Source organism: Podarcis tiliguerta (genome assembly GCF_965153285.1).
Source record: "Podarcis tiliguerta genome assembly, chromosome: 5".
Taxonomy (NCBI): Eukaryota; Metazoa; Chordata; class Lepidosauria; order Squamata; family Lacertidae; genus Podarcis; species Podarcis tiliguerta.
The window spans coordinates 88,189,415-88,216,512 of NC_139538.1; positions in this window are offsets into that span (position 1 = coordinate 88,189,415).

A 27,098-nucleotide genomic window follows, 5' to 3' on the forward strand; every position below is an offset into this window, starting at 1 on the left:
CGATCTGCTGAAAGCTTTTTCGGTGGAAACAGATGTGTTTTTATCATGGGAAACAGAATTAGCCCTCGACGTCGGAACAACTTTTTTTGAAAAAATCCCTAAGGCGCGCGGTCACAATTTCATCAAAAATCTGACGTTCTGCAATTCTTTCAAAAATGGTGCTAAACTGTTGCAAACGATCCCCTGAAAGCTTTTTCGGTGGAAACAGATCTGTTTTTATCATGGGAAACAGAATTAGCCCTCGGCGTCTGAACAACTTTTTTTGAAAAAATTCTTAAGCCGCGCGGTCACAATTTCAGCAAAAATCTGACGTTCTGCAATTCACTGAGAAATGGTGCCAAACTGTTGCAAATGATCCCCTGAAAGCCTTTTCGGTGGAAACAGATGGGTTTTTATCATGGGAAACAGAATTAGCCCTCGAAGTCACATCAACTTTTTTTGAAAAAATCCCTAGGCCGCGCGGTCACAATTTCAGCAAGAATCTGATGTTCTGCAATTCACTCAAAAATGGTGCCAAACTGTTGCAAATGATCCCCTGAAAGCTTTTTCGGTGGAAACAGGTGGGTTTTTATCATGGGAAACAGAATTAGCCCTCGAAGTCACATCAACTTTTTTTGAAAAAATCCCTAGGCCGCGCAGTCACAATTTCAGCAAAAATCTGACGTTCTGCAATTCACTCAAAAATGGTGACAAACTGTTGCAAACGATCCCCTGAAAGCTTTTTCGGTGGAAACAGATGGGTTTTTATCATGGGAAACAGAATTAGCCCTGGACGTCGGAACAACTTTTTTGGAAAAAATCCCTAAGGCGCGCGGTCACAATTTCATCAAAAATCTGACGTTCTGCAATTCTTTCAAAAATGGTGCTAAACTGTTGCAAACGATCCCCTGAAAGCTTTTTCGGTGGAAACAGATCTGTTTTTATCATGGGAAACAGAATTAGCCCTCGACGTCTGAACAACTGTTTTTGAAAAAATCCCTAAGCCGCGCAGTCACAATTTCAGCAAAAATCTGACGTTCTGCAATTCACTCAAAAATGGTGACAAACTGTTGCAAACGATCCCCTGAAAGCTTTTTCGGTGGAAACAGATGGGTTTTTATCATGGGAAACAGAATTAGCCCTGGACGTCGGAACAACTTTTTTGGAAAAAATCCCTAAGGCGCGCGGTCACAATTTCATCAAAAATCTGACGTTCTGCAATTCTTTCAAAAATGGTGCTAAACTGTTGCAAACGATCCCCTGAAAGCTTTTTCGGTGGAAACAGATCTGTTTTTATCATGGGAAACAGAATTAGCCCTCGTCGTCTGAACAACTTTTTTTGAAAAAATTCTTAAGCCGCGCGGTCACAATTTCAGCAAAAATCTGACGTTCTGCAATTCACTGAGAAATGGTGCCAAACTGTTGCAAATGATCCCCTGAAAGCCTTTTCGGTGGAAACAGATGGGTTTTTATCATGGGAAACAGAATTAGCCCTCGAAGTCACATCAACTTTTTTTGAAAAACTCCCTAGGCCGCGCGGTCACAATTTCAGCAAGAATCTGACGTTCTGCAATTCACTCAAAAATGGTGCCAAACTGTTGCAAACGATCCCCTGAAAGCTTTTTCGGTGGAAACAGATGGGTTTTTATCATGGGAAACAGAATTAGCCCTCGACGTCTGAACAACTTTTTAAAAAAAAAATCCCTAAGCCGCACGGTCAAAATTTCAGCAAAAATCTGACGTTCTGCAATTCACTCAGAAATGGCGCCAAGCTGTTGGAAATGATCCGCTGAAAGCTTTTTCGGTGGAAACAGATGGGTTTTTGTCATGGGAAACAGAATTAGCCCTCGGCGTCTGAACAACTTTTTTTGAAAAAATCCCTAAGGCGCGCGGTCACAATTTCAGCAAAAATCTGACGTTCTGCAATTCACTCAAAAATAGTGCCAAACTGTTGCAAACGATCCGCTGAAAGCGTTTTTGGTGGAAACAGATGGGTTTTTATCATGGGAAACAGAATTAGCCCTCGACGTCGGAACAACTTCTTTTGAAAAAATCCCCAAGGCGTGAGATCACAATTTCAGCAAAAATCTGACGTTCTGCAATTCACTCAAAAATCGTGCCAAACTGTTGCAAACGATCTGCTGAAAGCTTTTTCGGTGGAAACAGATGTGTTTTTATCATGGGAAACAGAATTAGCCCTCGACGTCGGAACAACTTTTTTTGAAAAAATCCCTAAGCCGCGCGGTCACAATTTCAGCAAAACTCTGACGTTCTGCAATTCACTCAAAAATGGTGACAAACTGTTGCAAACGATCCCCTGAAAGCTTTTTCGGTGGAAACAGATGGGTTTTTATCATGGGAAACAGAATTAGCCCTCGACGTCGGAACAACTTTTTTTGAAAAAATCCCTAAGGCGCGCGGTAACAATTTCATCAAATATCTGACGTTCTGCAATTCTTTCAAAAATGGTGCCAAACTGTTGCAAACGATCCCCTGAAAGCTTTTTCGGTGGAAACAGATGGGTTTTTATCATGGGAAACAGAATTAGCCCTCGACGTCTGAACAACTGTTTTTGAAAAAATCCCTAAGCCGCGCAGTCACAATTTCAGCAAAAATCTGACGTTCTGCAATTCACTCAAAAATGGTGACAAACTGTTGCAAACGATCCCCTGAAAGCTTTTTCGGTGGAAACAGATGGGTTTTTATCATGGGAAACAGAATTAGCCCTGGACGTCGGAACAACTTTTTTGGAAAAAATCCCTAAGGCGCGCGGTCACAATTTCATCAAAAATCTGACGTTCTGCAATTCTTTCAAAAATGGTGCTAAACTGTTGCAAACGATCCCCTGAAAGCTTTTTCGGTGGAAACAGATCTGTTTTTATCATGGGAAACAGAATTAGCCCTCGGCGTCTGAACAACTTTTTTTGAAAAAATTCTTAAGCCGCGCGGTCACAATTTCAGCAAAAATCTGACGTTCTGCAATTCACTGAGAAATGGTGCCAAACTGTTGCAAATGATCCCCTGAAAGCCTTTTCGGTGGAAACAGATGGGTTTTTATCATGGGAAACAGAATTAGCCCTCGAAGTCACATCAACTTTTTTTGAAAAAATCCCTAGGCCGCGCAGTCACAATTTCAGCAAAAATCTGACGTTCTGCAATTCACTCAAAAATGGTGACAAACTGTTGCAAACGATCCCCTGAAAGCTTTTTCGGTGGAAACAGATGGGTTTTTATCATGGGAAACAGAATTAGCCCTCGACGTCGGAACAACTTTTTTGGAAAAAATCCCTAAGGCGCGCGGTCACAATTTCATCAAAAATCTGACGTTCTGCAATTCTTTCAAAAATGGTGCTAAACTGTTGCAAACGATCCCCTGAAAGCTTTTTCGGTGGAAACAGATCTGTTTTTATCATGGGAAACAGAATTAGCCCTCGGCGTCTGAACAACTTTTTTTGAAAAAATTCTTAAGCCGCGCGTACACAATTTCAGCAAAAATCTGACGTTCTGCAATTCACTGAGAAATGGTGCCAAACTGTTGCAAATGATCCCCTGAAAGCCTTTTCGGTGGAAACAGATGGGTTTTTATCATGGGAAACAGAATTAGCCCTCGGCGTCTGAACAACTTTTTTTGAAAAAATTCTTAAGCCGCGCGTTCACAATTTCAGCAAAAATCTGACGTTCTGCAATTCACTGAGAAATGGTGCCAAACTGTTGCAAACGATCCGCTGAAAGCTTTTTCGGTGGAAACAGATGGGTTTTTATCATGGGAAACAGAATTAGCCCGCGACGTCTGAACAACTTTTTTTAAAAAAAATCCCTAAGCCGCGCGGTCAAAATTTCAGCAAAAATCTGACGTTCTGCAATTCACTCAGAAATGGCGCCAAGCTGTTGCAAACGATCCGCTGAAAGCCTTTTCGGTGGAAACAGATGGGTTTTTATCATGGGAAACAGAATTAGCCCTCGACGTCGGAATAACTTTTTTTGAAAAAATCCCTAAGACACGCGGTCACATTTTCAGCAAAAATCTGACGTTCTGCAATTCACTCAGAAATGGTGCCAAACTGTTGCAAATGATCCCCTGAAAGCTTTTTCAGTGGAAACAGATGGGTTCTTTTCATGGGAAACAGAATTAGCCCTCGACGTCTGAACAACTTTTTTTTGAAAAAATCCCTAAGCCGCGAGGTCACAATTTCAGCAAAAATCTGACGTTCTGCAATTCACTCAGAAATGGTGACAAACTGTTGCAAACGATCCACTGAAAGCTTTTTCGGTGGAAACAGATGGGATTTTATCATGGGAAACAGAATTAGCCCTCGACGTCGGAACAACTTTTTTTGAAAAAATCCCTAAGGCGCGCGGTCACAATTTCATCAAATATCTGACGTTCTGCAATTCACTCAAAAATGGTGCCAAACTGTTGCAAACGATCCCCTGAAAGCTTTTTCGGTGGAAACAGATGGGTTTTTATCATGGGAAACAGAATTAGCCCTCGACGTCTGAACAACTTTTTTTGAAAAAATCCCTAAGGCGCGCGGTCACAATTTCAGCAAAAATCTGACGTTTTGCAATTCACTCAGAAATGGTGCCAAACTGTTGCAAACGATCCCCTGAAAGCTTTTTCGGTGGAAACAGATCTGTTTTTATCATGGGAAACAGAATTAGCCCTCGGCGTCTGAACAACTTTTTTTGAAAAAATTCTTAAGCCGCGCGGTCACAATTTCAGCAAAAATCTGACGTTCTGCAATTCACTGAGAAATGGTGCCAAACTGTTGCAAATGATCCCCTGAAAGCCTTTTCGGTGGAAACAGATGGTTTTTTATCATGGGAAACAGAATTAGCCCTCGAAGTCACATCAATTTTTTTTGAAAAAATCCCTAGGCCGCGCAGTCACAATTTCAGCAAAAATCTGACGTTCTGCAATTCACTCAAAAATGGTGACAAACTGTTGCAAACGATCCCCTGAAAGCTTTTTCGGTGGAAACAGGTGGGTTTTTATCATGGGAAACAGAATTAGCCCTCGACGTCGGAACAACTTTTTTGGAAAAAATCCCTAAGGCGCGCGGTCACAATTTCATCAAAAATCTGACGTTCTGCAATTCTTTCAAAAATGGTGCTAAACTGTTGCAAACGATCCCCTGAAAGCTTTTTCGGTGGAAACAGATCTGTTTTTATCATGGGAAACAGAATTAGCCCTCGGCGTCTGAACAACTTTTTTTGAAAAAATTCTTAAGCCGCGCGTACACAATTTCAGCAAAAATCTGACGTTCTGCAATTCACTGAGAAATGGTGCCAAACTGTTGCAAATGATCCCCTGAAAGCCTTTTCGGTGGAAACAGATGGGTTTTTATCATGGGAAACAGAATTAGCCCTCGGCGTCTGAACAACTTTTTTTGAAAAAATTCTTAAGCCGCGCGTTCACAATTTCAGCAAAAATCTGACGTTCTGCAATTCACTGAGAAATGGTGCCAAACTGTTGCAAACGATCCGCTGAAAGCTTTTTCGGTGGAAACAGATGGGTTTTTATCATGGGAAACAGAATTAGCCCGCGACGTCTGAACAACTTTTTTTAAAAAAAATCCCTAAGCCGCGCGGTCAAAATTTCAGCAAAAATCTGACGTTCTGCAATTCACTCAGAAATGGCGCCAAGCTGTTGCAAACGATCCGCTGAAAGCTTTTTCGGTGGAAACAGATGGGTTTTTATCATGGGAAACAGAATTAGCCCTCGACGTCGGAATAACTTTTTTTGAAAAAATCCCTAAGACACGCGGTCACATTTTCAGCAAAAATCTGACGTTCTGCAATTCACTCAGAAATGGTGCCAAACTGTTGCAAATGATCCCCTGAAAGCTTTTTCAGTGGAAACAGATGGGTTCTTATCATGGGAAACAGAATTAGCCCTCGACGTCTGAACAACTTTTTTTTGAAAAAATCCCTAAGCCGCGAGGTCACAATTTCAGCAAAAATCTGACGTTCTGCAATTCACTCAGAAATGGTGACAAACTGTTGCAAACGATCCACTGAAAGCTTTTTCGGTGGAAACAGATGGGATTTTATCATGGGAAACAGAATTAGCCCTCGACGTCGGAACAACTTTTTTTGAAAAAATCCCTAAGGCGCGCGGTCACAATTTCATCAAATATCTGACGTTCTGCAATTCACTCAAAAATGGTGCCAAACTGTTGCAAACGATCCCCTGAAAGCTTTTTCGGTGGAAACAGATGGGTTTTTATCATGGGAAACAGAATTAGCCCTCGACGTCTGAACAACTTTTTTTGAAAAAATCCCTAAGGCGCGCGGTCACAATTTCAGCAAAAATCTGACGTTTTGCAATTCACTCAGAAATGGTGCCAAACTGTTGCAAACGATCCGCTGAAAGCTGTTTCGGTGGAAACAGATGGGTTTTTATCATGGGAAACAGAATTAGCCCTCGACGTCGGAACAACTTTTTTTGAAAAAACCCCTAAGCCGCGCGGTCACAATTTCATCAAATATCTGACGTTCTGCAATTCACTGAAAAATGGTGCCAAACTGTTGCAAACGATCCCCTGAAAGCTTTTTCGGTGGAAACAGATCTGTTTTTATCATGGGAAACAGAATTAGCCCTCGGCGTCTGAACAACTTTTTTTGAAAAAATTCTTAAGCCGCGCGTACACAATTTCAGCAAAAATCTGACGTTCTGCAATTCACTGAGAAATGGTGCCAAACTGTTGCAAATGATCCCCTGAAAGCCTTTTCGGTGGAAACAGATGGGTTTTTATCATGGGAAACAGAATTAGCCCTCGGCGTCTGAACAACTTTTTTTGAAAAAATTCTTAAGCCGCGCGTTCACAATTTCAGCAAAAATCTGACGTTCTGCAATTCACTGAGAAATGGTGCCAAACTGTTGCAAACGATCCGCTGAAAGCTTTTTCGGTGGAAACAGATGGGTTTTTATCATGGGAAACAGAATTAGCCCGCGACGTCTGAACAACTTTTTTTAAAAAAAATCCCTAAGCCGCGCGGTCAAAATTTCAGCAAAAATCTGACGTTCTGCAATTCACTCAGAAATGGCGCCAAGCTGTTGCAAACGATCCGCTGAAAGCTTTTTCGGTGGAAACAGATGGGTTTTTATCATGGGAAACAGAATTAGCCCTCGACGTCGGAATAACTTTTTTTGAAAAAATCCCTAAGACACGCGGTCACATTTTCAGCAAAAATCTGACGTTCTGCAATTCACTCAGAAATGGTGCCAAACTGTTGCAAATGATCCCCTGAAAGCTTTTTCAGTGGAAACAGATGGGTTCTTATCATGGGAAACAGAATTAGCCCTCGACGTCTGAACAACTTTTTTTTGAAAAAATCCCTAAGCCGCGAGGTCACAATTTCAGCAAAAATCTGACGTTCTGCAATTCACTCAGAAATGGTGACAAACTGTTGCAAACGATCCACTGAAAGCTTTTTCGGTGGAAACAGATGGGATTTTATCATGGGAAACAGAATTAGCCCTCGACGTCGGAACAACTTTTTTTGAAAAAATCCCTAAGGCGCGCGGTCACAATTTCATCAAATATCTGACGTTTTGCAATTCACTGAGAAATGGTGCCAAACTGTTGCAAACGATCCGCTGAAAGCTGTTTCGGTGGAAACAGATGGGTTTTTATCATGGGAAACAGAATTAGCCCTCGACGTCGGAACAACTTTTTTTGAAAAAACCCCTAAGCCGCGCGGTCACAATTTCATCAAATATCTGACGTTCTGCAATTCACTCAAAAATGGTGCCAAACTGTTGCAAACGATCCCCTGAAAGCTTTTTCGGTGGAAACAGATGGGTTTTTATCATGGGAAACAGAATTAGCCCTCGACGTCTGAACAACTTTTTTTGAAAAAATCCCTAAGGCGCGCGGTCACAATTTCAGCAAAAATCTGACGTTCTACAATTCACTCAGAAATGGTGCCAAACTGTTGCAAACGATCCGCTGAAAGCTGTTTCGGTGGAAACAGATGGGTTTTTATCATGGGAAACAGAATTAGCCCTCGACGTCGGAACAACTTTTTTTGAAAAAACCCCTAAGCCGCGCGGTCACAATTTCATCAAATATCTGACGTTCTGCAATTCACTCAAAAATGGTGCCAAACTGTTGCAAACGATCCCCTGAAAGCTGTTTCGGTGGAAACAGATGGGTTTTTATCATGGGAAACAGAATTAGCCCTCGACGTCGGAACAACTTTTTTTGAAAAAACCCCTAAGCCGAGGGGTCACTATTTCATCAAATATCTGACGTTCTGCAATTCACTCAAAAATGGTGCCAAACTGTTGCAAACGATCCCCTGAAAGCTTTTTTGGTGGAAACAGATGGGTTTTTATCATGGGAAACAGAATTAGCCCTCGACGTCTGAACAACTTTTTTTGGAAAAATCCCTAAGGCGCGCGGTCACAATTTCATCAAATATCTGACGTTCTGCAATTTACTCAAAAATGGTCCCAAACTGTTGCAAACGATCCGCTGAAAGCGTTTTTGGTGGAAACAGATGGGTTTTTATCATGGGAAACAGAATTAGCCCTCGACGTCGGAACAACTTCTTTTGAAAAAATCCCCAAGGCGTGAGGTCACAATTTCAGCAAAAATCTGACGTTCTGCAATTCACTCAAAAATCGTGCCAAACTGTTGCAAACGATCTGCTGAAAGCTTTTTCGGTGGAAACAGATGTGTTTTTATCATGGGAAACAGAATTAGCCCTCGACGTCGGAACAACTTTTTTTGAAAAAATCCCTAAGGCGCGCGGTCACAATTTCATCAAAAATCTGACGTTCTGCAATTCTTTCAAAAATGGTGCTAAACTGTTGCAAACGATCCCCTGAAAGCTTTTTCGGTGGAAACAGATCTGTTTTTATCATGGGAAACAGAATTAGCCCTCGGCGTCTGAACAACTTTTTTTGAAAAAATTCTTAAGCCGCGCGGTCACAATTTCAGCAAAAATCTGACGTTCTGCAATTCACTGAGAAATGGTGCCAAACTGTTGCAAATGATCCCCTGAAAGCCTTTTCGGTGGAAACAGATGGGTTTTTATCATGGGAAACAGAATTAGCCCTCGAAGTCACATCAACTTTTTTTGAAAAAATCCCTAGGCCGCGCGGTCACAATTTCAGCAAGAATCTGATGTTCTGCAATTCACTCAAAAATGGTGCCAAACTGTTGCAAATGATCCCCTGAAAGCTTTTTCGGTGGAAACAGGTGGGTTTTTATCATGGGAAACAGAATTAGCCCTCGAAGTCACATCAACTTTTTTTGAAAAAATCCCTAGGCCGCGCAGTCACAATTTCAGCAAAAATCTGACGTTCTGCAATTCACTCAAAAATGGTGACAAACTGTTGCAAACGATCCCCTGAAAGCTTTTTCGGTGGAAACAGATGGGTTTTTATCATGGGAAACAGAATTAGCCCTGGACGTCGGAACAACTTTTTTGGAAAAAATCCCTAAGGCGCGCGGTCACAATTTCATCAAAAATCTGACTGTCAGGGCTGGCTCCGGGTCCCAGCTCACCAAGGACCAATGCTAGCCGATAGTACAGTATCAAAGTCTTTATTGAAGAATAGTCTCCATTTACAAGTCTCAGCGTCCCAGCCCTACGTCTGGACTCTAGACCGGCGAAGCTCTGTCTGGATCTCCACCCCCCGTGCACCAGTTCAAGACTCTAATCTTACTCCACCTCTTCCTTCTCTCTCTCTTCCTCTGGGTCTTACTACCCCCCGGGGTCTCATTCCTCCTGGACTCTTCCGATGCGGAGCTAGACCCCTCTGACTCCTCCCCCTCTCTTCGGCGGGCTTTAGGACCTGGCTCCTTACCCGGGCTGCCCACCTTGCCGCCCTCCTGTACATTTGAACTTGGCGCGCGCGCGCGTTTTACTTTCCGGATGACCGTTTCCTCGCTCCCTGACGAGGGTGTGGCCACTCCTGCCTCACGTTCTCCCTCTGCCTGCGCGCTCCCTGATCCCGATGCCTTGGACTCCTCCCCCCTACTGCACTCTGGGGGGGACGCTGGTCCGGATTTCCAGCTGCTACTCTCTGAGTCCCCTTCTTCCCGAGGTGTCCCCCTGGGCACTCCCCTTGCCCTGACCATGGGGGCCCCTTTCTGTGAATCCTCCGAGTCACTGGAGAGACTCAGAGATCTTGGACTACTGTCGCCGCTGACATTTCCTTCCGACTCCTCCCCCTCGCTCTCTGTTTCTTCCCTCTCCAGTGACTCTGCTCCTGAACCCCTGACACTGACGTTCTGCAATTCTTTCAAAAATGGTGCTAAACTGTTGCAAACGATCCCCTGAAAGCTTTTTCGGTGGAAACAGATCTGTTTTTATCATGGGAAACAGAATTAGCCCTCGACGTCTGAACAACTGTTTTTGAAAAAATCCCTAGGCCGCGCAGTCACAATTTCAGCAAAAATCTGACGTTCTGCAATTCACTCAAAAATGGTGACAAACTGTTGCAAACGATCCCCTGAAAGCTTTTTCGGTGGAAACAGATGGGTTTTTATCATGGGAAACAGAATTAGCCCTGGACGTCGGAACAACTTTTTTGGAAAAAATCCCTAAGGCGCGCGGTCACAATTTCATCAAAAATCTGACGTTCTGCAATTCTTTCAAAAATGGTGCTAAACTGTTGCAAACGATCCCCTGAAAGCTTTTTCGGTGGAAACAGATCTGTTTTTATCATGGGAAACAGAATTAGCCCTCGGCGTCTGAACAACTTTTTTTGAAAAAATTCTTAAGCCGAGGGGTCACTATTTCATCAAATATCTGACGTTCTGCAATTCACTCAAAAATGGTGCCAAACTGTTGCAAACGATCCCCTGAAAGCTTTTTTGGTGGAAACAGATGGGTTTTTATCATGGGAAACAGAATTAGCCCTCGACGTCTGAACAACTTTTTTTGGAAAAATCCCTAAGGCGCGCGGTCACAATTTCATCAAATATCTGACGTTCTGCAATTTACTCAAAAATGGTCCCAAACTGTTGCAAACGATCCGCTGAAAGCGTTTTTGGTGGAAACAGATGGGTTTTTATCATGGGAAACAGAATTAGCCCTCGACGTCGGAACAACTTCTTTTGAAAAAATCCCCAAGGCGTGAGGTCACAATTTCAGCAAAAATCTGACGTTCTGCAATTCACTCAAAAATCGTGCCAAACTGTTGCAAACGATCTGCTGAAAGCTTTTTCGGTGGAAACAGATGTGTTTTTATCATGGGAAACAGAATTAGCCCTCGACGTCGGAACAACTTTTTTTGAAAAAATCCCTAAGGCGCGCGGTCACAATTTCATCAAAAATCTGACGTTCTGCAATTCTTTCAAAAATGGTGCTAAACTGTTGCAAACGATCCCCTGAAAGCTTTTTCGGTGGAAACAGATCTGTTTTTATAATGGGAAACAGAATTAGCCCTCGGCGTCTGAACAACTTTTTTTGAAAAAATTCTTAAGCCGCGCGGTCACAATTTCAGCAAAAATCTGACGTTCTGCAATTCACTGAGAAATGGTGCCAAACTGTTGCAAATGATCCCCTGAAAGCCTTTTCGGTGGAAACAGATGGGTTTTTATCATGGGAAACAGAATTAGCCCTCGAAGTCACATCAACTTTTTTTGAAAAAATCCCTAGGCCGCGCGGTCACAATTTCAGCAAGAATCTGATGTTCTGCAATTCACTCAAAAATGGTGCCAAACTGTTGCAAATGATCCCCTGAAAGCTTTTTCGGTGGAAACAGGTGGGTTTTTATCATGGGAAACAGAATTAGCCCTCGAAGTCACATCAACTTTTTTTGAAAAAATCCCTAGGCCGCGCAGTCACAATTTCAGCAAAAATCTGACGTTCTGCAATTCACTCAAAAATGGTGACAAACTGTTGCAAACGATCCCCTGAAAGCTTTTTCGGTGGAAACAGATGGGTTTTTATCATGGGAAACAGAATTAGCCCTGGACGTCGGAACAACTTTTTTGGAAAAAATCCCTAAGGCGTGCGGTCACAATTTCATCAAAAATCTGACGTTCTGCAATTCTTTCAAAAATGGTGCTAAACTGTTGCAAACGATCCCCTGAAAGCTTTTTCGGTGGAAACAGATCTGTTTTTATCATGGGAAACAGAATTAGCCCTCGACGTCTGAACAACTGTTTTTGAAAAAATCCCTAAGCCGCGCAGTCACAATTTCAGCAAAAATCTGACGTTCTGCAATTCACTCAAAAATGGTGACAAACTGTTGCAAACGATCCCCTGAAAGCTTTTTCGGTGGAAACAGATGGGTTTTTATCATGGGAAACAGAATTAGCCCTGGACGTCGGAACAACTTTTTTGGAAAAAATCCCTAAGGCGCGCGGTCACAATTTCATCAAAAATCTGACGTTCTGCAATTCTTTCAAAAATGGTGCTAAACTGTTGCAAACGATCCCCTGAAAGCTTTTTCGGTGGAAACAGATCTGTTTTTATCATGGGAAACAGAATTAGCCCTCGTCGTCTGAACAACTTTTTTTGAAAAAATTCTTAAGCCGCGCGGTCACAATTTCAGCAAAAATCTGACGTTCTGCAATTCACTGAGAAATGGTGCCAAACTGTTGCAAATGATCCCCTGAAAGCCTTTTCGGTGGAAACAGATGGGTTTTTATCATGGGAAACAGAATTAGCCCTCGAAGTCACATCAACTTTTTTTGAAAAAATCCCTAGGCCGCGCGGTCACAATTTCAGCAAGAATCTGACGTTCTGCAATTCACTCAAAAATGGTGCCAAACTGTTGCAAACGATCCCCTGAAAGCTTTTTCGGTGGAAACAGATGGGTTTTTATCATGGGAAACAGAATTAGCCCTCGACGTCTGAACAACTTTTTAAAAAAAAAATCCCTAAGCCGCGCGGTCAAAATTTCAGCAAAAATCTGACGTTCTGCAATTCACTCAGAAATGGCGCCAAGCTGTTGGAAACGATCCGCTGAAAGCTTTTTCGGTGGAAACAGATGGGTTTTTGTCATGGGAAACAGAATTAGCCCTCGGCGTCTGAACAACTTTTTTTGAAAAAATCCCTAAGGCGCGCGGTCACAATTTCAGCAAAAATCTGACGTTCTGCAATTCACTCAAAAATAGTGCCAAACTGTTGCAAACGATCCGCTGAAAGCGTTTTTGGTGGAAACAGATGGGTTTTTATCATGGGAAACAGAATTAGCCCTCGACGTCGGAACAACTTCTTTTGAAAAAATCCCCAAGGCGTGAGATCACAATTTCAGCAAAAATCTGACGTTCTGCAATTCACTCAAAAATCGTGCCAAACTGTTGCAAACGATCTGCTGAAAGCTTTTTCGGTGGAAACAGATGGGTTTTTATCATGGGAAACAGAATTAGCCCTCGACGTCGGAACAACTTTTTTTGAAAAAATCCCTAAGCCGCGCGGTCACAATTTCAGCAAAACTCTGACGTTCTGCAATTCACTCAAAAATGGTGACAAACTGTTGCAAACGATCCCCTGAAAGCTTTTTCGGTGGAAACAGATGGGTTTTTATCATGGGAAACAGAATTAGCCCTCGACGTCGGAACAACTTTTTTTGAAAAAATCCCTAAGGCGCGCGGTAACAATTTCATCAAATATCTGACGTTCTGCAATTCTTTCAAAAATGGTGCCAAACTGTTGCAAACGATCCCCTGAAAGCTTTTTCGGTGGAAACAGATGGGTTTTTATCATGGGAAACAGAATTAGCCCTCGACGTCTGAACAACTGTTTTTGAAAAAATCCCTAAGCCGCGCAGTCACAATTTCAGCAAAAATCTGACGTTCTGCAATTCACTCAAAAATGGTGACAAACTGTTGCAAACGATCCGCTGAAAGCTTTTTCGGTGGAAACAGATGGGTTTTTATCATGGGAAACAGAATTAGCCCTGGACGTCGGAACAACTTTTTTGGAAAAAATCCCTAAGGCGCGCGGTCACAATTTCATCAAAAATCTGACGTTCTGCAATTCTTTCAAAAATGGTGCTAAACTGTTGCAAACGATCCCCTGAAAGCTTTTTCGGTGGAAACAGATCTGTTTTTATCATGGGAAACAGAATTAGCCCTCGGCGTCTGAACAACTTTTTTTGAAAAAATTCTTAAGCCGCGCGGTCACAATTTCAGCAAAAATCTGACGTTCTGCAATTCACTGAGAAATGGTGCCAAACTGTTGCAAATGATCCCCTGAAAGCCTTTTCGGTGGAAACAGATGGGTTTTTATCATGGGAAACAGAATTAGCCCTCGAAGTCACATCAACTTTTTTTGAAAAAATCCCTAGGCCGCGCAGTCACAATTTCAGCAAAAATCTGACGTTCTGCAATTCACTCAAAAATGGTGACAAACTGTTGCAAACGATCCCCTGAAAGCTTTTTCGGTGGAAACAGATGGGTTTTTATCATGGGAAACAGAATTAGCCCTCGACGTCGGAACAACTTTTTTGGAAAAAATCCCTAAGGCGCGCGGTCACAATTTCATCAAAAATCTGACGTTCTGCAATTCTTTCAAAAATGGTGCTAAACTGTTGCAAACGATCCCCTGAAAGCTTTTTCGGTGGAAACAGATCTGTTTTTATCATGGGAAACAGAATTAGCCCTCGGCGTCTGAACAACTTTTTTTGAAAAAATTCTTAAGCCGCGCGTACACAATTTCAGCAAAAATCTGACGTTCTGCAATTCACTGAGAAATGGTGCCAAACTGTTGCAAATGATCCCCTGAAAGCCTTTTCGGTGGAAACAGATGGGTTTTTATCATGGGAAACAGAATTAGCCCTCGGCGTCTGAACAACTTTTTTTGAAAAAATTCTTAAGCCGCGCGTTCACAATTTCAGCAAAAATCTGACGTTCTGCAATTCACTGAGAAATGGTGCCAAACTGTTGCAAACGATCCGCTGAAAGCTTTTTCGGTGGAAACAGATGGGTTTTTATCATGGGAAACAGAATTAGCCCGCGACGTCTGAACAACTTTTTTTAAAAAAAATCCCTAAGCCGCGCGGTCAAAATTTCAGCAAAAATCTGACGTTCTGCAATTCACTCAGAAATGGCGCCAAGCTGTTGCAAACGATCCGCTGAAAGCTTTTTCGGTGGAAACAGATGGGTTTTTATCATGGGAAACAGAATTAGCCCTCGACGTCGGAATAACTTTTTTTGAAAAAATCCCTAAGACACGCGGTCACATTTTCAGCAAAAATCTGACGTTCTGCAATTCACTCAGAAATGGTGCCAAACTGTTGCAAATGATCCCCTGAAAGCTTTTTCAGTGGAAACAGATGGGTTCTTATCATGGGAAACAGAATTAGCCCTCGACGTCTGAACAACTTTTTTTTGAAAAAATCCCTAAGCCGCGAGGTCACAATTTCAGCAAAAATCTGACGTTCTGCAATTCACTCAGAAATGGTGACAAACTGTTGCAAACGATCCACTGAAAGCTTTTTCGGTGGAAACAGATGGGATTTTATCATGGGAAACAGAATTAGCCCTCGACGTCGGAACAACTTTTTTTGAAAAAATCCCTAAGGCGCGCGGTCACAATTTCATCAAATATCTGACGTTCTGCAATTCACTCAAAAATGGTGCCAAACTGTTGCAAACGATCCCCTGAAAGCTTTTTCGGTGGAAACAGATGGGTTTTTATCATGGGAAACAGAATTAGCCCTCGACGTCTGAACAACTTTTTTTGAAAAAATCCCTAAGGCGCGCGGTCACAATTTCAGCAAAAATCTGACGTTTTGCAATTCACTCAGAAATGGTGCCAAACTGTTGCAAACGATCCCCTGAAAGCTTTTTCGGTGGAAACAGATCTGTTTTTATCATGGGAAACAGAATTAGCCCTCGGCGTCTGAACAACTTTTTTTGAAAAAATTCTTAAGCCGCGCGGTCACAATTTCAGCAAAAATCTGACGTTCTGCAATTCACTGAGAAATGGTGCCAAACTGTTGCAAATGATCCCCTGAAAGCCTTTTCGGTGGAAACAGATGGTTTTTTATCATGGGAAACAGAATTAGCCCTCGAAGTCACATCAATTTTTTTTGAAAAAATCCCTAGGCCGCGCAGTCACAATTTCAGCAAAAATCTGACGTTCTGCAATTCACTCAAAAATGGTGACAAACTGTTGCAAACGATCCCCTGAAAGCTTTTTCGGTGGAAACAGGTGGGTTTTTATCATGGGAAACAGAATTAGCCCTCGACGTCGGAACAACTTTTTTGGAAAAAATCCCTAAGGCGCGCGGTCACAATTTCATCAAAAATCTGACGTTCTGCAATTCTTTCAAAAATGGTGCTAAACTGTTGCAAACGATCCCCTGAAAGCTTTTTCGGTGGAAACAGATCTGTTTTTATCATGGGAAACAGAATTAGCCCTCGGCGTCTGAACAACTTTTTTTGAAAAAATTCTTAAGCCGCGCGTACACAATTTCAGCAAAAATCTGACGTTCTGCAATTCACTGAGAAATGGTGCCAAACTGTTGCAAATGATCCCCTGAAAGCCTTTTCGGTGGAAACAGATGGGTTTTTATCATGGGAAACAGAATTAGCCCTCGGCGTCTGAACAACTTTTTTTGAAAAAATTCTTAAGCCGCGCGTTCACAATTTCAGCAAAAATCTGACGTTCTGCAATTCACTGAGAAATGGTGCCAAACTGTTGCAAACGATCCGCTGAAAGCTTTTTCGGTGGAAACAGATGGGTTTTTATCATGGGAAACAGAATTAGCCCGCGACGTCTGAACAACTTTTTTTAAAAAAAATCCCTAAGCCGCGCGGTCAAAATTTCAGCAAAAATCTGACGTTCTGCAATTCACTCAGAAATGGCGCCAAGCTGTTGCAAACGATCCGCTGAAAGCTTTTTCGGTGGAAACAGATGGGTTTTTATCATGGGAAACAGAATTAGCCCTCGACGTCGGAATAACTTTTTTTGAAAAAATCCCTAAGACACGCGGTCACATTTTCAGCAAAAATCTGACGTTCTGCAATTCACTCAGAAATGGTGCCAAACTGTTGCAAATGATCCCCTGAAAGCTTTTTCAGTGGAAACAGATGGGTTCTTATCATGGGAAACAGAATTAGCCCTCGACGTCTGAACAACTTTTTTTTGAAAAAATCCCTAAGCCGCGAGGTCACAATTTCAGCAAAAATCTGACGTTCTGCAATTCACTCAGAAATGGTGACAAACTGTTGCAAACGATCCACTGAAAGCTTTTTCGGTGGAAACAGATGGGATTTTATCATGGGAAACAGAATTAGCCCTCGACGTCGGAACAACTTTTTTTGAAAAAATCCCTAAGGCGCGCGGTCACAATTTCATCAAATATCTGACGTTCTGCAATTCACTCAAAAATGGTGCCAAACTGTTGCAAACGATCCCCTGAAAGCTTTTTCGGTGGAAACAGATGGGTTTTTATCATGGGAAACAGAATTAGCCCTCGACGTCTGAACAACTTTTTTTGAAAAAATCCCTAAGGCGCGCGGTCACAATTTCAGCAAAAATCTGACGTTTTGCAATTCACTCAGAAATGGTGCCAAACTGTTGCAAACGATCCGCTGAAAGCTGTTTCGGTGGAAACAGATGGGTTTTTATCATGGGAAACAGAATTAGCCCTCGACGTCGGAACAACTTTTTTTGAAAAAACCCCTAAGCCGCGCGGTCACAATTTCATCAAATATCTGACGTTCTGCAATTCACTCAAAAATGGTGCCAAACTGTTGCAAACGATCCCCTGAAAGCTTTTTCGGTGGAAACAGATCTGTTTTTATCATGGGAAACAGAATTAGCCCTCGGCGTCTGAACAACTTTTTTTGAAAAAATTCTTAAGCCGCGCGTACACAATTTCAGCAAAAATCTGACGTTCTGCAATTCACTGAGAAATGGTGCCAAACTGTTGCAAATGATCCCCTGAAAGCCTTTTCGGTGGAAACAGATGGGTTTTTATCATGGGAAACAGAATTAGCCCTCGGCGTCTGAACAACTTTTTTTGAAAAAATTCTTAAGCCGCGCGTTCACAATTTCAGCAAAAATCTGACGTTCTGCAATTCACTGAGAAATGGTGCCAAACTGTTGCAAACGATCCGCTGAAAGCTTTTTCGGTGGAAACAGATGGGTTTTTATCATGGGAAACAGAATTAGCCCGCGACGTCTGAACAACTTTTTTTTAAAAAAATCCCTAAGCCGCGCGGTCAAAATTTCAGCAAAAATCTGACGTTCTGCAATTCACTCAGAAATGGCGCCAAGCTGTTGCAAACGATCCGCTGAAAGCTTTTTCGGTGGAAACAGATGGGTTTTTATCATGGGAAACAGAATTAGCCCTCGACGTCGGAATAACTTTTTTTGAAAAAATCCCTAAGACACGCGGTCACATTTTCAGCAAAAATCTGACGTTCTGCAATTCACTCAGAAATGGTGCCAAACTGTTGCAAATGATCCCCTGAAAGCTTTTTCAGTGGAAACAGATGGGTTCTTATCATGGGAAACAGAATTAGCCCTCGACGTCTGAACAACTTTTTTTTGAAAAAATCCCTAAGCCGCGAGGTCACAATTTCAGCAAAAATCTGACGTTCTGCAATTCACTCAGAAATGGTGACAAACTGTTGCAAACGATCCACTGAAAGCTTTTTCGGTGGAAACAGATGGGATTTTATCATGGGAAACAGAATTAGCCCTCGACGTCGGAACAACTTTTTTTGAAAAAATCCCTAAGGCGCGCGGTCACAATTTCATCAAATATCTGACGTTCTGCAATTCACTCAAAAATGGTGCCAAACTGTTGCAAACGATCCCCTGAAAGCTTTTTCGGTGGAAACAGATGGGTTTTTATCATGGGAAACAGAATTAGCCCTCGACGTCTGAACAACTTTTTTTGAAAAAATCCCTAAGGCGCGCGGTCACAATTTCAGCAAAAATCTGACGTTTTGCAATTCACTCAGAAATGGTGCCAAACTGTTGCAAACGATCCGCTGAAAGCTGTTTCGGTGGAAACAGATGGGTTTTTATCATGGGAAACAGAATTAGCCCTCGACGTCGGAACAACTTTTTTTGAAAAAACCCCTAAGCCGCGCGGTCACAATTTCATCAAATATCTGACGTTCTGCAATTCACTCAAAAATGGTGCCAAACTGTTGCAAACGATCCCCTGAAAGCTTTTTCGGTGGAAACAGATCTGTTTTTATCATGGGAAACAGAATTAGCCCTCGGCGTCTGAACAACTTTTTTTGAAAAAATTCTTAAGCCGCGCGTACACAATTTCAGCAAAAATCTGACGTTCTGCAATTCACTGAGAAATGGTGCCAAACTGTTGCAAATGATCCCCTGAAAGCCTTTTCGGTGGAAACAGATGGGTTTTTATCATGGGAAACAGAATTAGCCCTCGGCGTCTGAACAACTTTTTTTGAAAAAATTCTTAAGCCGCGCGTTCACAATTTCAGCAAAAATCTGACGTTCTGCAATTCACTGAGAAATGGTGCCAAACTGTTGCAAACGATCCGCTGAAAGCTTTTTCGGTGGAAACAGATGGGTTTTTATCATGGGAAACAGAATTAGCCCGCGACGTCTGAACAACTTTTTTTTAAAAAAATCCCTAAGCCGCGCGGTCAAAATTTCAGCAAAAATCTGACGTTCTGCAATTCACTCAGAAATGGCGCCAAGCTGTTGCAAACGATCCGCTGAAAGCTTTTTCGGTGGAAACAGATGGGTTTTTATCATGGGAAACAGAATTAGCCCTCGACGTCGGAATAACTTTTTTTGAAAAAATCCCTAAGACACGCGGTCACATTTTCAGCAAAAATCTGACGTTCTGCAATTCACTCAGAAATGGTGCCAAACTGTTGCAAATGATCCCCTGAAAGCTTTTTCAGTGGAAACAGATGGGTTCTTATCATGGGAAACAGAATTAGCCCTCGACGTCTGAACAACTTTTTTTTGAAAAAATCCCTAAGCCGCGAGGTCACAATTTCAGCAAAAATCTGACGTTCTGCAATTCACTCAGAAATGGTGACAAACTGTTGCAAACGATCCACTGAAAGCTTTTTCGGTGGAAACAGATGGGATTTTATCATGGGAAACAGAATTAGCCCTCGACGTCGGAACAACTTTTTTTGAAAAAATCCCTAAGGCGCGCGGTCACAATTTCATCAAATATCTGACGTTCTGCAATTCACTCAAAAATGGTGCCAAACTGTTGCAAACGATCCCCTGAAAGCTTTTTCGGTGGAAACAGATGGGTTTTTATCATGGGAAACAGAATTAGCCCTCGACGTCTGAACAACTTTTTTTGAAAAAATCCCTAAGGCGCGCGGTCACAATTTCAGCAAAAATCTGACGTTTTGCAATTCACTGAGAAATGGTGCCAAACTGTTGCAAACGATCCGCTGAAAGCTGTTTCGGTGGAAACAGATGGGTTTTTATCATGGGAAACAGAATTAGCCCTCGACGTCGGAACAACTTTTTTTGAAAAAACCCCTAAGCCGCGCGGTCACAATTTCATCAAATATCTGACGTTCTGCAATTCACTCAAAAATGGTGCCAAACTGTTGCAAACGATCCCCTGAAAGCTTTTTCGGTGGAAACAGATGGGTTTTTATCATGGGAAACAGAATTAGCCCTCGACGTCTGAACAACTTTTTTTGAAAAAATCCCTAAGGCGCGCGGTCACAATTTCAGCAAAAATCTGACGTTCTACAATTCACTCAGAAATGGTGCCAAACTGTTGCAAACGATCCGCTGAAAGCTGTTTCGGTGGAAACAGATGGGTTTTTATCATGGGAAACAGAATTAGCCCTCGACGTCGGAACAACTTTTTTTGAAAAAACCCCTAAGCCGCGCGGTCACAATTTCATCAAATATCTGACGTTCTGCAATTCACTCAGAAATGGCGCCAAGCTGTTGCAAACGATCCGCTGAAAGCTTTTTCGGTGGAAACAGATGGGTTTTTATCATGGGAAACAGAATTAGCCCTCGGCGTCTGAACAACTTTTTTTGAAAAAATTCTTAAGCCGCGCGGTCACAATTTCAGCAAAGATCTGACGTTCTGCAATTCACTGAGAAATGGTGCCAAACTGTTGCAAATGATCCCCTGAAAGCCTTTTCGGTGGAAACAGATGGTTTTTTATCATGGGAAACAGAATTAGCCCTCGAAGTCACATCAATTTTTTTTGAAAAAATCCCTAGGCCGCGCAGTCACAATTTCAGCAAAAATCTGACGTTCTGCAATTCACTCAAAAATGGTGACAAACTGTTGCAAACGATCCCCTGAAAGCTTTTTCGGTGGAAACAGGTGGGTTTTTATCATGGGAAACAGAATTAGCCCTCGACGTCGGAACAACTTTTTTGGAAAAAATCCCTAAGGCGCGCGGTCACAATTTCATCAAAAATCTGACGTTCTGCAATTCTTTCAAAAATGGTGCTAAACTGTTGCAAACGATCCCCTGAAAGCTTTTTCGGTGGAAACAGATCTGTTTTTATCATGGGAAACAGAATTAGCCCTCGGCGTCTGAACAACTTTTTTTGAAAAAATTCTTAAGCCGCGCGTACACAATTTCAGCAAAAATCTGACGTTCTGCAATTCACTGAGAAATGGTGCCAAACTGTTGCAAATGATCCCCTGAAAGCCTTTTCGGTGGAAACAGATGGGTTTTTATCATGGGAAACAGAATTAGCCCTCGGCGTCTGAACAACTTTTTTTGAAAAAATTCTTAAGCCGCGCGTTCACAATTTCAGCAAAAATCTGACGTTCTGCAATTCACTGAGAAATGGTGCCAAACTGTTGCAAACGATCCGCTGAAAGCTTTTTCGGTGGAAACAGATGGGTTTTTATCATGGGAAACAGAATTAGCCCGCGACGTCTGAACAACTTTTTTTAAAAAAAATCCCTAAGCCGCGCGGTCAAAATTTCAGCAAAAATCTGACGTTCTGCAATTCACTCAGAAATGGCGCCAAGCTGTTGCAAACGATCCGCTGAAAGCTTTTTCGGTGGAAACAGATGGGTTTTTATCATGGGAAACAGAATTAGCCCTCGACGTCGGAATAACTTTTTTTGAAAAAATCCCTAAGACACGCGGTCACATTTTCAGCAAAAATCTGACGTTCTGCAATTCACTCAGAAATGGTGCCAAACTGTTGCAAATGATCCCCTGAAAGCTTTTTCAGTGGAAACAGATGGGTTCTTATCATGGGAAACAGAATTAGCCCTCGACGTCTGAACAACTTTTTTTTGAAAAAATCCCTAAGCCGCGAGGTCACAATTTCAGCAAAAATCTGACGTTCTGCAATTCACTCAGAAATGGTGACAAACTGTTGCAAACGATCCACTGAAAGCTTTTTCGGTGGAAACAGATGGGATTTTATCATGGGAAACAGAATTAGCCCTCGACGTCGGAACAACTTTTTTTGAAAAAATCCCTAAGGCGCGCGGTCACAATTTCATCAAATATCTGACGTTCTGAAATTCACTCAAAAATGGTGCCAAACTGTTGCAAACGATCCCCTGAAAGCTTTTTCGGTGGAAACAGATGGGTTTTTATCATGGGAAACAGAATTAGCCCTCGACGTCTGAACAACTTTTTTTGAAAAAATCCCTAAGGCGCGCGGTCACAATTTCAGCAAAAATCTGACGTTTTGCAATTCACTCAGAAATGGTGCCAAACTGTTGCAAACGATCCGCTGAAAGCTGTTTCGGTGGAAACAGATGGGTTTTTATCATGGGAAACAGAATTAGCCCTCGACGTCGGAACAACTTTTTTTGAAAAAACCCCTAAGCCGCGCGGTCACAATTTCATCAAATATCTGACGTTCTGCAATTCACTCAAAAATGGTGCCAAACTGTTGCAAACGATCCCCTGAAAGCTTTTTCGGTGGAAACAGATCTGTTTTTATCATGGGAAACAGAATTAGCCCTCGGCGTCTGAACAACTTTTTTTGAAAAAATTCTTAAGCCGCGCGTACACAATTTCAGCAAAAATCTGACGTTCTGCAATTCACTGAGAAATGGTGCCAAACTGTTGCAAATGATCCCCTGAAAGCCTTTTCGGTGGAAACAGATGGGTTTTTATCATGGGAAACAGAATTAGCCCTCGGCGTCTGAACAACTTTTTTTGAAAAAATTCTTAAGCCGCGCGTTCACAATTTCAGCAAAAATCTGACGTTCTGCAATTCACTGAGAAATGGTGCCAAACTGTTGCAAACGATCCGCTGAAAGCTTTTTCGGTGGAAACAGATGGGTTTTTATCATGGGAAACAGAATTAGCCCGCGACGTCTGAACAACTTTTTTTTAAAAAAATCCCTAAGCCGCGCGGTCAAAATTTCAGCAAAAATCTGACGTTCTGCAATTCACTCAGAAATGGCGCCAAGCTGTTGCAAACGATCCGCTGAAAGCTTTTTCGGTGGAAACAGATGGGTTTTTATCATGGGAAACAGAATTAGCCCTCGACGTCGGAATAACTTTTTTTGAAAAAATCCCTAAGACACGCGGTCACATTTTCAGCAAAAATCTGACGTTCTGCAATTCACTCAGAAATGGTGCCAAACTGTTGCAAATGATCCCCTGAAAGCTTTTTCAGTGGAAACAGATGGGTTCTTATCATGGGAAACAGAATTAGCCCTCGACGTCTGAACAACTTTTTTTTGAAAAAATCCCTAAGCCGCGAGGTCACAATTTCAGCAAAAATCTGACGTTCTGCAATTCACTCAGAAATGGTGACAAACTGTTGCAAACGATCCACTGAAAGCTTTTTCGGTGGAAACAGATGGGATTTTATCATGGGAAACAGAATTAGCCCTCGACGTCGGAACAACTTTTTTTGAAAAAATCCCTAAGGCGCGCGGTCACAATTTCATCAAATATCTGACGTTCTGCAATTCACTCAAAAATGGTGCCAAACTGTTGCAAACGATCCCCTGAAAGCTTTTTCGGTGGAAACAGATGGGTTTTTATCATGGGAAACAGAATTAGCCCTCGACGTCTGAACAACTTTTTTTGAAAAAATCCCTAAGGCGCGCGGTCACAATTTCAGCAAAAATCTGACGTTTTGCAATTCACTGAGAAATGGTGCCAAACTGTTGCAAACGATCCGCTGAAAGCTGTTTCGGTGGAAACAGATGGGTTTTTATCATGGGAAACAGAATTAGCCCTCGACGTCGGAACAACTTTTTTTGAAAAAACCCCTAAGCCGCGCGGTCACAATTTCATCAAATATCTGACGTTCTGCAATTCACTCAAAAATGGTGCCAAACTGTTGCAAACGATCCCCTGAAAGCTTTTTCGGTGGAAACAGATGGGTTTTTATCATGGGAAACAGAATTAGCCCTCGACGTCTGAACAACTTTTTTTGAAAAAATCCCTAAGGCGCGCGGTCACAATTTCAGCAAAAATCTGACGTTCTACAATTCACTCAGAAATGGTGCCAAACTGTTGCAAACGATCCGCTGAAAGCTGTTTCGGTGGAAACAGATGGGTTTTTATCATGGGAAACAGAATTAGCCCTCGACGTCGGAACAACTTTTTTTGAAAAAACCCCTAAGCCGCGCGGTCACAATTTCATCAAATATCTGACGTTCTGCAATTCACTCAGAAATGGCGCCAAGCTGTTGCAAACGATCCGCTGAAAGCTTTTTCGGTGGAAACAGATGGGTTTTTATCATGGGAAACAGAATTAGCCCTCGGCGTCTGAACAACTTTTTTTGAAAAAATTCTTAAGCCGCGCGGTCACAATTTCAGCAAAGATCTGACGTTCTGCAATTCACTGAGAAATGGTGCCAAACTGTTGCAAATGATCCCCTGAAAGCCTTTTCGGTGGAAACAGATGGGTTTTTATCATGGGAAACAGAATTAGCCCTCGAAGTCACATCAACTTTTTTTGAAAAAATCGCTAGGCCGCGCGGTCACAATTTCAGCAAAAATCTGACGTTCTGCAATTCACTCAAAAATGGTGACAAACTGTTGCAAACGATCCCCTGAAAGCTTTTTCGGTGGAAACAGATGGGTTTTTATCATGGGAAACAGAATTAGCCCTCGACGTCGGAACAACTTTTTTGGAAAAAATCCCTAAGGCGCGCGGTCACAATTTCATCAAAAATCTGACGTTCTGCAATTCTTTCAAAAATGGTGCTAAACTGTTGCAAACGATCCCCTGAAAGCTTTTTCGGTGGAAACAGATCTGTTTTTATCATGGGAAACAGAATTAGCCCTCGGCGTCTGAACAACTTTTTTTGAAAAAATCCCTAAGCCGCGAGGTCACAATTTCAGCAAAAATCTGACGTTCTGCAATTCACTCAGAAATGGTGACAAACTGTTGCAAACGATCCCCTGAAAGCTTTTTCGGTGGAAACAGATGGGATTTTATCATGGGAAACAGAATTAGCCCTCGACGTCGGAACAACTTTTTTTGAAAAAATCCCTAAGGCGCGCGGTCACAATTTCATCAAATATCTGACGTTCTGCAATTCACTCAAAAATGGTGCCAAACTGTTGCAAACGATCCCCTGAAAGCTTTTTCGGTGGAAACAGATGGGTTTTTATCATGGGAAACAGAATTAGCCCTCGACGTCTGAACAACTTTTTTTGAAAAAATCCCTAAGGCGCGCGGTCACAATTTCAGCAAAAATCTGACGTTTTGCAATTCACTCAGAAATGGTGCCAAACTGTTGCAAACGATCCGCTGAAAGCTTTTTCGGTGGAAACAGATGGGTTTTTATCATGGGAAACAGAATTAGCCCTCGACGTCTGAACAACTTTTTTTGAAAAAAAACCCTAAGCCGCGCGGTCACAATTTCATCAAATATCTGACGTTCTGCAATTCACTCAAAAATGGTGCCAAACTGTTGCAAACGATCCCCTGAAAGCTGTTTCGGTGGAAACAGATGGGTTTTTATCATGGGAAACAGAATTAGCCCTCAACGTCTGAACAACTTTTTTTGAAAAAATCCCTAAGGCGCGCGGTCACAATTTCAGCAAAAATCTGACGTTCTGCAATTCACTCAGAAATGGTGCCAAACTGTTGCAAACGATCCGCTGAAAGCTGTTTCGGTGGAAACAGATGGGTTTCTATCATGGGAAACAGAATTAGCCCTCGACGTCGGAACAACTTTTTTTGAAAAAACCCCTAAGCCGCGCGGTCACAATTTCATCAAATATCTGACGTTCTGCAATTCACTCAAAAATGGTGCCAAACTGTTGCAAACGATCCCCTGAAAGCTTTTTCGGTGGAAACAGATGGGTTTTTATCATGGGAAACAGAATTAGCCCTCGACGTCTGAACAACTTTTTTAAAAAAAAATCCCTAAGCCGCGCGGTCAAAATTTCAGCAAAAATCTGACGTTCTGCAATTCACTCAGAAATGGCGCCAAGCTGTTGCAAACGATCCGCTGAAAGCTTTTTCGGTGGAAACAGATGGGTTTTTATCATGGGAAACAGAATTAGCCCTCGACGTCTGAACAACTTTTTTTGAAAAAATCCCTAAGGCGCGTGGTCACAATTTCATCAAATATCTGACGTTCTGCAATTTACTCAAAAATGGTCCCAAACTGTTGCAAACGATCCCCTGAAAGCTTTTTCGGTGGAAACAGATGGGTTTTTATCATGGGAAACAGAATTAGCCGTTGACGTCGGAACAACTTTTTTTGAAAAAATCCCTAAGCCGCGCGGTCACAATTTCAGCAAAAATCTGACGTTCTGCAATTCACTCAAAAATAGTGCCAAACTGTTGCAAACGATCCGCTGAAAGCGTTTTTGGTGGAAACAGATGGGTTTTTATCATGGGAAACAGAATTAGCCCTCGACGTCGGAACAACTTCTTTTGAAAAAATCCCCAAGGCGTGAGGTCACAATTTCAGCAAAAATCTGACGTTCTGCAATTCACTCAAAAATCGTGCCAAACTGTTGCAAACGATCTGCTGAAAGCTTTTTCAGTGGAAACAGATGTGTTTTGATCATGGGAAACAGAATTAGCCCTCGACGTCGGAACAACTTTTTTTGAAAAAATCCCTAAGCCGCGCGGTCACAATTTCAGCAAAACTCTGACGTTCTGCAATTCACTCAAAAATGGTGACAAACTGTTGCAAACGATCCCCTGAAAGCTTTTTCGGTGGAAACAGATGGGTTTTTATCATGGGAAACAGAATTAGCCCTCGACGTCGGAACAACTTTTTTTGAAAAAAT